The following is an 11,601-nucleotide window of genomic DNA, read 5'->3' as shown; positions in this document are numbered from 1 at the left end:
TTTCCTCTCCAATATAGAGAGGTTTTTTTATAGATTTCTGAAACAATGTTCCCTTTTTCTTAAAAATAGATGAGCACAATAGTTTTTTCTTTGACTGTTTACCTGTTTATCAAAAGAGTGTTTTAAGCTATTTGTGAAGAAGGAAGATGCAGAATTAAGGGTGATTTCTGTTTGGAGTGTAAAGATTATCCCTGATAATGTTTTCTGGGTTAAACCATCGATAGGCTTTACAAATGGGGAGGGGCATTTTCCTTGAGTTTTAATGGGGTGCCTTCCCAACACCTGTGGCTTTCAAAGCTGCCAGACGCTGATTTCCCTGTGAGATAGCGTTTTGGTATCTCCCCAATGAAACGCCACCCCTTCTTTTGTATTAGGGAAATGTTTTTCTGGTGGTTGGCCCTCTCTTCATGCTCTGACAAGACGAATAGGATGTCCGCAGTGCGTGAATAAGGGCGGGAGTACTCCACACATTGCTTATATGATTCTTTGAATTGTATAAGGAATGTATTATATTATATCGTATTGCATTATTACTACTTTGTTTAATTAAAACGGATTATTGTTTAACTGGTATCCTGGTGTCTTCTAATTCCTTCCCTGTTATGATTTCAAGCAGGACTCGTCAAAACAACATGCGGTGAGGAGTTGGGTTGTAAACACCCCTACCTCGCAACACCACTCATATGTTGATAAGAGTATTAAAAACTTGAAAAATATTCCTCTAAGGTACATTTAGAACAGATACAAAATGTGCGATTAATTTGCGATTAATCGCGATTAACTATGGACAATCATGCGATTAATCGCGATTAAATATTTGAATCGACTGACAGCCCTAATATATATATATATATATAATGTACAGCAAACCAAAGCACAAGAGCGGCGCTCAAAAGAGAAAGGACAAGAGAGAACAAGGAGATGTAACAGCTAAACTGACGAAATTAGACAGTTTTCTTTGTCATACATCGTCCTCGAAATCGAGCGCTAACGTTAGCAATGTTGACGTGCAACGGGAGCCGGAGGCTAATGGTAGCTCACCTGTCTCACCACCATCATTGCCATCTAGCTCCACAAGTGACGCTGTATCCGTGGCCGTGGCTGTGCAACCTTCTTCTCCAGCCAGCCAGGAGGAGAGGCTGGATTTGGCTGTGCCCGGCGGTGGTCCAACAGTTCCCCCAAGGGCCCCAACCGATAGGGGACTCTATGGCGCTATTGAGACCCCCGACGCCAAGATCAAAAGCTATAGAAACCGGCCCATGTAGGCCTACCGGCCCATTCCCCAGAGACAAACATCAAGGAAACAGGTGTAATCCTCTTCTTAGTTCGCTGTGCACGTAGTGATCCACTGCTCAATAGAACATCTTTGATAATGTCTTCTGGCCAATAAGAATCAAGATAACGGCGTCGTGTTGTTGCAGGAAGTCCCGACGGAGAATATTTTTGCTGTAGTACAGGGGTGCACATAACTAACTGGTACGCAGGTTATGTGCGTAATCTGAAATGCGTACCGTCACTTGTGTCACAAAGCGCATTTGTGTACCGACGTACTTGTGAAGCTTTTCCAGAAGGCGGTTCGATCACCGGACGACAGAGTCGGTCTCCGTGTGCACAGACAGGGCTGCTGTTAACGTCGGTCTGTACAACGGAATTGTGCAAAAACTACGCCAACCAGCTGCGGAGGGAGACTCCCCCCCCCCTTCACTGGAGAACTGTGCTAAAACAGCTGATCACAACGTTCACACTCTGTGGTCACGAAGTACTCCACTTGCCGCCCCTCTGTCGACTTTCCTGAAGTACTCCCCTGTTGATAGAAATCAACACATAATGAATTAAGACCCCACGGTTTGATGATTGATAGGTGTGTGGGTTGTCTTTCATTTTGACACGCAGACATTTTTTATAATAAACATAGATTCTGTATGTTAAATGGATATATCCGCCTTCTTTCATTTATCTTTCCATTCCCACAACAATATACATAAATAAATGGAATATTTTGGACATAGTTCGAATGGTGATTAATCATGATTAATTAATTTTTAAACTGTGATTAATCTGATTAAATGTTTTAATCGTTTGACAGCCCTAATATAAATATATGTGCGTCTACAGTATATTTCCGCATCTGTAGCCTGTTATTGTCTCATTATACCGCACTGTGAATGAATTAAAAGTAAATATATAAGTCATCATGAACACAGTTCTGCCCATCACAGAGTGCTGTGCCTCCTGTCATCATTAATGGACGTCTCTTTAAAATGACCGCTCAGAGGAGAGGATTTCTCTAACCGCCTGCTGCTTCCCCTCCTCAGTCCTCCGCTCGCATCTCCTGTGGGCGGGACAAAGACACGAGGATAGGAGTCAAGGAGGGGAATTAGTGAAATGTGAAAGGGCCTATGGCTATGAGTGCTATTGGTATTTTTTGTCATTGTTACGTTCCCTATTGGGCCGCTAGGGGGACCAAAGGGACACGACATGACCAGATTGGATTTGGTATATGTTACCAGTGGTTTATTTGTAACCCAAAACAATGAACACAGTAATATACACACGAACAGCCTGGACCAACAACGGACCAAACTGTTGTGATTTAACAAAAAGGGGAACTCCAAAAGAGAGTTGCACAATATAATACAAAATAAAGAAAGTACCTCACTTCTAAAGTGGAACAAAACACTAAACAAAATGAGGAGGAGAGGGAACACAGCTGTTGCTGATCAACCGGGCTAATCACCGGGGTCTAAGCAATACATTCACAAATGCTGATCTACAGGCGCTAAGCAAACCTGGGTCTAAGCCGTTTCACAATGTCAATATCCTAAATGCTGTTCTACAGGAGCTAAGCAACCTGGATCTAAGCAATACACACACACCAACCCAGTCTCACAGCATTTCGTGTTCACCAACACGATTTTTAATCTATTGATTCGTGTTCCCCATCACGATTTGCCCCTTTTTTTTTCGTGTTGTACAGCACGATTTTAAAAGCAATGTATTTCTACTGGTAACGTGTTTCGTGCCTGCAGGCTTCAGCACGTCTTTTTCTCCGGTCAGGTCGTGGAAGACCGGAAGCTGTGTGGTTCATAAAAACATGTTCTTACTCAATATCAAGCCACAATTATTGCTTTTATTTTAAATCGTATAATTTCGGACTTTTGTTGCCGTCTGTGAGGAAAATAAATGGGGCTCAGAGCCTCAGGATACTGAAATCTGTATTTTTAAATATTTCTTTCCTTCTAATTTGTTATTCTTTTCAAAATAACACACTGTTATTTACTCACCAATAACACACAATTATCCTTGCTTTTATTTATTGGTTTAATTCCATAATCTCGGGCTTTTTTGGTGTCCGTCAGGAACTGAATTTCAAAATAAAAATAACCGGAAACAGACGTAGGCCTATAAGGGACATTTCGAACATCATTGCGATTGTCAACATTTCTGAGTTTAGGATGGCCGAAGACACTACACTACCCATAATCCCCAGCTATCGTTTAGGACTAGCGTCAAACAGCTGTGTGAAATGGAACGAAACCACGCCAGATTATCCAAAACTGGAATCGAACACCCCCCCAGAACTACACATGCTGGCTATTGTGTTTCGCAAAATGTTCTATGGGACGTCTCTACTGAACGTTTTCGTTTTTCCCACAATTAGAAGTTGCCATTATTAAACACATTGGTGTTATTAAATGTAAAACATTTAATTAATAAATGGGTGAAAATCACTTGTGTCCATAATGCGCAGCATTAATATATACCCACATGACAGCTCATTGTTACTTTGTAATTCTACTCCACTACAATTCAGAGGTTAACCTGGTATTTTTACTCCACTGCATTTATTTGAGTTACTTTGCAGATTCTGATTAATTATGTGAAATATATAAACAACCCTTAAATCAGACTTTAGTTACACCTGAGTAAAATTCAGGTAAGGTGATTGTCAAGTGCCAACAATCAGGAGAGATATTTGATAGTTGGTGCTTGAGAAGACTAAACATGTATCTGCAATTGACATGAATGGAAACAAGTAATAAAGTATATTCATTACTCGTTATTCTCTACTAATAGTTAATTAAAGACTGTATATCATGGCTATTTTGCACATCCCTTTCAAGATTTTCAAAGGTTTATTGACATATCATATACAACTACGGTGTAGTTATGCAATGAATGAAAAACTTGGGCACAAGTTCCTCAACAGTGCATTACAAGACATCTATCAATATGTGTGTACCTCCACCATTAAACTGTCATATTCTGCACATTTCTTATTCTATCTACATACATAAGAGTATAATTAATGTGTATAATATCAGTTAAAATAAGTGCTTCAACATAGTTAACATTGCAGGAAAGCAATATATTATACGTTAATTACTTTGTCAGGCTTAATATTTAATATTTAATGTTTAAATAAAGGTTAATCCGTTTTTCTGTTTTGCACCTCCTCCTATTAATATCTTTGTACATCCTGCACTAAACTGTTTTATTGTAGAGATCACTTATAGTATCTTCTTGATTTTTTATATTCTATATTTCTATATTTATACTTTCCCCCTATGAAAGTATGTACTCTTAATATTTTTGTAATCAACTATAACACATACAAACAATAATTCAATAACGTGCTTTAACCACTAGGAGGTGCACACAAGGTACACACAGCCATAACAACTTTGTATTATTAGTGTGTATGTACAACATCTGAAGATGTATAGTTTTATTCATGCTTTCACATCATTTTACAGCATATTGCTATACTATTTCAGACTCAGTATTTACATTCAAAGAAAATCAGTAATATCTTTAAAAACTACAGTCCTTTTCTATCAGCTGTGCACCGTTATGGTGTAAATATAACCTATCTATGAATTAGATCAAATGTAAAAGTCAGCCGAATTAGTGTTGATACTGCAAGGAGACGTATTGTGTGAAGAGAAATTGAAGATGTTGTTTAATTGTTGATATATTTATGATCCACGTCAAGTATTCAGTTTCGGCGCCATTTCTTCCAGTTTTTCCAAAGGTCTTCTCATCAGGGCTCTCTAAATAAAGAAATACGGCAGATCTGTAATATGTAATGCAGCCGAACCGTGTATTACAATGCCGTTATGTGATGACTTTCAAAGAGAAAAGCAAGAGCACTCGGAATTAAGTATTATTTTATACTTTTAAAATGTTTTCCGGATTTCATATAATATAAACACCAACTCCCAGCATGCATTGCGGCTAACACATCCAATCAGAGAGCTTAAAACCATAGCTGAGGATCTTGGGTAATCGCTCGAAATGCCTACGTCTGTTTCCGGTTATATTTATTTTGAAATTCAGTTCCTGACGGACGCCAAAAAAGCCCGAGATTATGGAATTAAACCAATAAATAAAAGCAAGGATAATTGTGTGTTATTGGTGAGTAAATAACAGTGTGTTATTTTGAAAAGAATAACAAATTAGAAGGAAAAAAAGATTTAAAAAATACAGATTTCAGTATCCTGAGGCTCTGAGCCCCATTCATTTTCCTCACAGACGACAACAAAAGTCCGAAATTATACGATTTAAAATAAAAGCAATAACTGTGGCTTTATATTGAGTAAGAACATGTTTTTATGAACCACACAGCTTCCGGTCTTCCACGACCCGACCGGAGAAAAAGACGTGCTGCATCCTGCAGGCACGAAACACGTTACCAGTAGAAATACATTGCTTTTAAAATCGTGCTGTGCAACACGAAAAAAAGGGGCAAATCGTGATGGTGAACACGAATCAATAGATTAAAAATCGTGTTGGTGAACACGAAATGCCGTGAGACTGGGTTGCATACACACACACACAACCCCTATACTGAACACAGAATACGACGACACACTGCTACACAGTGTGCTTGCACAGAACCCTACTGAACACACTGCTCGGCAGTCTAACGGGGCACAGAATATCCACTGCTAGGCAGTCTAAGGAATCACAGAAAATGGCCTTGTCACAATGAGAGGCTTGAGGCGTCTGTCACAACAATAGAGAGCCTCCCGACTGGTGTCCGTGCCTGGCCTTTATACTCCTCCCCCGGATGACGTGGCAGAAGCGGGCGGGGATTGGGTGACGTCCGTCCAATCACCGCGGATGTTGCGAGGTCGGTACGGCCACTGACAACATAGGAACCGCACAGTTCATTTACATACACACACACAAACAGAGTTAAGGGCACAAGGTAACAGCGGCTGTAACAGTCATATAAAATGAACAATAATGATTCAGTATCACTTAATAATATACTGTGACACTGATACATTTCTCTAAGTGGTCTCTTAACCAAGAAATGAATTTAAATCACCAATGTTAGTAGTAATACAAATGCCACTTCAATCTCATTAGTATGCAGAAAAAGTGACAGGTCGCCCCGCCCCTTTTCGACCGGAAGTCCCGCCTTATTTGACCGGAAGTCCCGCCTTTTTATTTTTATTTTGAAAACCGGAAGTCCCGCCTCGTTCGACCGGATGTCCCGCCCCCGCTTCCGGTTTTCAAAATAAAATACAAAATAAATTAAAATTAAAAAAATGAGAAAAATAAAATGCCGTTGTTTTCAATCAATTAATATGCCTAGGATATATGTCCCGCCTCCTTACCACTTCCTGTGTGGTTAATCCTGTATACAGTATCGAATGTAACTTACAAATACTTGCAAATAACATGAAATTAATCAAAAGTAAGGCATCTTAAAAACATATATTTAAACCTCTCTGTTTTTGCAAACAGGACATGACAGGACATGAGGGGAGAGAACATATGGTGGAGGAGGGGGAACACACACACACACACACACACACACACTTTCCCCGCCCCTCTCCCTCTGTCTAAATAAAAAGCCATCGTCTTTAGTCACTCTTAAATATTTTTCAAGTCGAGAGAAAATGGCCAAGAGACGTCTTGATATGAATTTAATCAGCGAGACACCGGTGACAACTTACAGCCATCCGTTGGGTGCTCCAATCAAAAAACGAATGCAGTTTGTATGCCGGGTTCAGACGCCTACAGCCGAAGAACTTCACGAAGAATGGATTCTAAAAAATGGCGATGTTTGGGGTTATATATTCTACTATATGGCTAATGAACTGCATTTCTACAATCTGAAGAATGGAGAAACGTATGGACCCCGTAGTGTTAAAGCGACACTGACCTCAACAGATTGGGCTGTGTTAACTCTGGTGTCTTCCCGAGATCTACAAGCAACCATTGTATCGGAAGAAGTAGTGCATCAAGAAACCATCGTGGAACCAGAGGTGTACAAGATATTTGCAAAGAAAAACAAAGAAACACAAACAGCATGCGAGATTAAAGAAGAGCCTGCATCTTTACCCCTCAATGTGGAGGAAGAAGAAGGAGATATTCCCACACAACCAGAGGGGAGAAGAGTCCGGACAGGCACCGTCTGGGAAACTAAAAGCGGACCCTCTGGGCGTTGGTATTACCGCTCAAGCCGTTTGGTGACGTTGGGTAAGGACTCCTCTGATGATTTTGTTTTGGAGTATTTTAATTCTACCTGCGGGGTATTTCAAACGTCCTTGAGGGTGCCTCTGACTGCATGGATGGAAATGATTGAAGGAAAAGCTACAAAGCTTAAAGAACTTTTTAAACAGAGTCAGACGTCGATGGACATTATACTGGTGAAAAAGACCCTCACTTTTGCAGAGGACTCCGCCCCCCAGTCAACATAACAAGTCCCACCCACCTCAGCAGATCATTTAAAAAGTAGGGACCCCGCAAGGACATTTTTAGAGAGCAGCAACCATGGATCTGAGAAAAATCAAGTCTCTCCCCACGATATGCAGCCTGGATCAAACGCCTACAGGACCGCCATCCTCACCAACATTTTGGACACCAGATCTGGACAGCGCTATGGCTGACATTGATATCACGGGGTGGCTGGATATGCCTCAACCTCCATCCAAGTCTCCAGAGGAATCAACAACAACAGTAGGCATTGATTCGCCATGCTTTCCTTATGCTCCCAAGGGTGATGCTACAGAACGTATTAGGACATCGGCATTCCTGAACACGGTAAAAGCGGTTGTAGTTCATCTGTTGGATAGAGTCGTGTACCTTTACAGAAAGGAAACATGTAACGGATGTCAAGTCGATCACCCCAGTCAGAGGCAGCACGAGTGTTTATTCCCTACCGATGAATACTATTTGGATCGACACTATGATGAAGTGGTAAAGAGACTGTGGACCGTTCGTTTCATTCCAGCCATTCGGGACGCTCTGCACCAGAACCACCTTCATGTGTCAGAGAGGAGAGTCTTTGGAGCTACCGAGGCGATTCTGCACAACCTCAGAAACACCAGACTCTTTGAGGCTAAAATCGAGAAACTATACGAACAGCTGGTAGAGAATGACGAAACCCAAATGAAGATTACAAGAGCAGCTTGGGCCTTCTGGCAGCATTAGGAAGAGTTTTTATTTTATTTTGATACTTTTTCGTTAAAGTATGTTTTTATTTTTGATCTGTTTTTATATTTTACTTCTTTTTGTAACATGTTTTTTTCTATACATGGGTGTGACATATCAATAAAATGCATTGTAAGAAAAACTGTCGTACTCATTGTACCCTTTTTTTTTTTTTGTAGGACTTCAAGATATTTTGCATGTCATACATAAACACGGTGTCATCTTCCTTCAGCCATCACAACAACAATCAAGGTGGATCTGTGAAATGAAACACCTCTTCCCAAAGCGTGACTACCCTATTGAGGGCATGCGTCTAAGGCAGTAGGGTCTAAATCGATGGGCCTGATATACTAACATGCAGAACGTACGGTATGTTTGAAAAAGACTAACCATTTATCCAGTTCAAGCTGTCTTTAAGATGTGACATCGCGCTCTGACTATTTCCCATAAAATCGTGACAAACTATTACTTGTTCTTACATTTGACCTCTTGCTGCTTGGTTGAAAATGATAGATGAAAAATAACTTTTTTAAAAAGAGTCAAACCACAAAATGTTTTAAGATTGTTACAAAATGTAAAAAATAAAAAGGTCTGGAGACAAAATTAATTCAGGTGACTCTGGCTTTATTAGGACAACAGACATATAATACAAATGGGTTAGGGGTTAAATATAACCATCGTGGACTTAATAGTCTAACAAATACTTTTATCTGAATACATTTGTTCTTTTTAAGAGCAATTTTTGAAATTATTTATTTATTATTTCAGTGGAACAATCCAGTGTTTGTTAACATTAACGCTTTCTTCTCTTTTTCTTGTGTTACTAAGATACTTTTAAACACACTTTGGTGTATGCAACACTTGTTCAGATAAAACAAGGTTTTTTTCTTTTCTGATAAACTTACATATTTTAATTATTTTATCTTACCAAGATACTTTGAGATACACCCTGATGTACACAACACTTAACAAAGGGTATAATATGAAGTAGTTGGTAAGGAAGGGGTTTTTCTTTAAGGGTGCAAAACTTTTAGAACAGGGTAAAATATTCATTAATTTGTATTGAATTGAGTTTTCTTTTTTTGATTTTCAACATACTATATGACTTTTACATATTTCTGACGTACTATACTTTTTTTGACTTTTTTCTGTAGAATCTTGACAAAACTATTACTTGTTCTTAAATGATGACCTATTGCTGGAGATGAGATGAAAAAGCTACAACGCTTAAAGAACTTTTTTCTAAAAACTCTCAATTCTACACTGACTCCCCCCACTCAACGCAATAAGTCCCACCCCACTCAGCAAATCATCTAAAACGAAGGACCCCATCAAGACGACCGTTGAAAACTAGCCATGGATCTGAGAAAAACCAAGTCTGATGTAGCCTACCCTTATATGGGCTTAATGACTGGATGGTACAAAGTAGGGGAGAGGATGTTCCCGAAGAAGAGCTCTCCTCTATATGTAATAGTATTGTAAACGAAACATTTAAAGTGGTCCTGGAATCTTCATTTTTCAGAAACATTCTGTAACATTACCGAATAAATTTACACTTACTCTTTTTCTTGTGTTACCAAGATACTTTTAGATACAGTTTGGTGTCTGAAAACTGAAACTGGTTGAATATAAAGTACTTTATAAGGAATTCGGATTCTTTTAAAGGCAGATTTTGGCTTTTTTTTCTCTTGCCAAGATACTTTTAGACACACTTTGAGGGATGCAAAACCTTAAAACTAGAAAATGAAGTACAGTCTGATTAGATTTTTTCTTAAAGACTGTTTCTCTAAAAGGTAAGTTTGTGTGATTTTAACAATTTTCCCTGACACTTGGCAGATTTGTGTGTAATTCTCTCACAAAGGAACTGTAAGATACACTTTTTATGTATGCAAAACCTTAAACTTTTTTTTTTTTTTTTGAAAATAAAATACTTTGTCTGAATACATTTTCTTTAAAGGCACTTTTTTTATTTTAACGCTATTTCAGTGGAAAAATACAGTTTTGTTGACATCAAGGCTTTTTTTCTCTTTTCTTGTGTTACTAAGATACTTTTTAGACACACTTTGATGTATGCAACACTTGTTCAGTTAAACAATGGGGTTTTTTTTTCTGATAAACTTACATATTTTAGTTATTTATGTTACCAAGATACTTTGAGATACACCCTGATGTACGCAACACTTAACAAAGGGTATAATATGAAGTAGTTGGTAAGGAAGGGGTTTTTCTTTAAGGGTGCAAAACTTTAGAACAGGGTAAAATATCATTAAATTGTATTGAATTGAGTTTTCTTTTTGATTTTCAACATACTATTTGTACACAATGACTTTTCCATATTTCTGATAAACTATACTTTTGACTTTTTTCCGTAAAATCATGACAAACTATTACTTATTCTTAAATGTCACCTATTGCTGGAGATGAGATGAAAAAGCTACAACGCTTAAAGAACTTTTTTTCTAAAAACTCTCAATTCTATAATTGACTCCCCCATTCAACGCAATGAGCCCCACCCTCCACTCAACAATCATCTAAAATGAAGGACCTCGCTAAGACGATCGTTGTAAACTAGCCATGGAGCAGAGAAAAGCCAAGACTCCCCCGCGAGTTGCAGTCAGGAACAGAGTCCACCAGCAGACACCACCATGTGGGAAACCCGAATCTTGCAGTACTACTGCTGCTGATGCTACTCCTCGGGTCAAGAAGTCTCGGTTTAGGGACACAGTGAAATCGGAATTGTTTTATATTCTGGAGATGGTGATGTATCGGTACAGAAAAGAAATCTGCAAAGAATGCCGACGCAGTAACCCCGACCAGAGGCAACACGATTGTCGGAATGACATGCCCGATTTCTTCTTCAGAAACAATTACAAAGCGTTAATGAAAAGACTTGGCTCGCCGACTTCGTTGCAGTGATTGACCAGAGTCTTATTGAAAAAGGCATTTGCGAGGATAAACTGAGGATAGGACGCGCTTCGGAAGCCTTTCTGCACAAGCTTGTAAAATGCAGATGCCTCAAGGAGAGACTTGAAATATCCATACAGAGTTGGATGGAGAGAAGAAGAAGACTAACAAACAGCAGTCGGATGGAAGAAGAAGCCAGGGACTTGTTCAATGCAGTGACTTTTTTCTTTAAGAAAATAAAAATGG

Source organism: Pseudochaenichthys georgianus, chromosome 11 (assembly GCF_902827115.2).
Source record: "Pseudochaenichthys georgianus chromosome 11, fPseGeo1.2, whole genome shotgun sequence".
Taxonomy (NCBI): Eukaryota; Metazoa; Chordata; class Actinopteri; order Perciformes; family Channichthyidae; genus Pseudochaenichthys; species Pseudochaenichthys georgianus.
This window is presented reverse-complemented; position numbering follows the sequence as displayed.